Raw genomic sequence first — 1,313 nt, forward strand, 5'->3', positions numbered from 1 at the left:
GAAGAATAATTAAAAGTCGGGCTGCGGTTTCCCTTGGATGAATTTTATAAAGACGTTCTGAATTTCCACCGAGTTAGTGTAGCTCAAGTGCATCCCAATTCCTGGCGGACTATGGTGGCCTTTAGAGGTATTTGCTGAGCTAATGGACTTGAGCCCACAGTGAAGGTTTTTATTGAACTATATAGGCTTGCTCGGCAAAAAGATGATGAATATTGGTTTTTCCAAGAAAAGCCAAATTGCGGGCTCTTCACCGATCTCCCTTCCTCGCTAAAGAGCTGGAAAGATCGGTTCTTCATACTTAGGAGTAAAGATCCTAATGGTTTCGAGGGGGTTCCACATAGCTGGAATTATTTGGTCCCCAAAGCACCAAAGAAGATCACTCTGAACAGTGTCGAGGATACCATGGTGAAGGAATTGAAGAACCAAGTGATCACTCACAAATATTCATATTCGGATGTGATTATGGCTGAACTAACATGGTGGATGATGCAAGTGATCGCTCGTGAAAACTACGAACTGCAATTCTCTGACCTCGGCTCTGGTAAAACCTAAACCTTAAGTCTTCTAGTTTTAGCGAACTCATTAACTTATTTTATGTTCAGGTATGGCTGGGGGTGAATCCGCAAAGGAGAGTCACAAGCGGAAGAGGGAGCTCTCCCGAAAAGTGTTGGAGATGAAAGAAGCTATTGTCGGTGCCCAAGCGTAAAGACAGGCTCTGGTAGAGGTTCCGAGCTCCCCTTTTTGACCTCAAGAGCAGCTCGCCTCAGAAGTAGAAGTCATCATTTCGGAGCCCCTACCTCAACCTACCAAACCTCCTCCTCCACCCCCGATCTCTTCGAATGCAGAGGGCTGTTCTTCTGGACCAGTCGTTCCAGTCCCTCGACCGCTTTCCCGGGGTGCTCAGGTTCTACTTCAATCACTGGAAAGGAACTGCTCAGTTCGGGAAAATCTCGATCTAGCTAAAGTCTTGAGCGCTTCAATTTATTTTACAGAAGATCAAACTCGGATGGCCCAGGATAGCATCGACAATGTTCTAACTTAGACAATGAGTTTGGGCTTAGAAGTGGTTGCAAACCAGCAAGTGATCAGAGAGAAGGCCCATCTCTTAAGGAGGGAGATCATTAAGGCGGTCCAGGATGTTACAGTTGCAAAGACTAAACTCTCGACTGCCAATGATAGGATCACTAACTTAGAAGGCCATGTGAGGTTTATGAGGAAAGAATGGCTCAGTTGGAGAGGGAGCTTGAAGACGCTCGGGCCTACCGGGCTACCGATCTAGCCCAATTCTCTAAAGAGATAAGGGCCAAGGAGGA

Source organism: Hevea brasiliensis, chromosome 14 (genome assembly GCF_030052815.1).
Source record: "Hevea brasiliensis isolate MT/VB/25A 57/8 chromosome 14, ASM3005281v1, whole genome shotgun sequence".
NCBI lineage: Eukaryota > Viridiplantae > Streptophyta > Magnoliopsida > Malpighiales > Euphorbiaceae > Hevea > Hevea brasiliensis.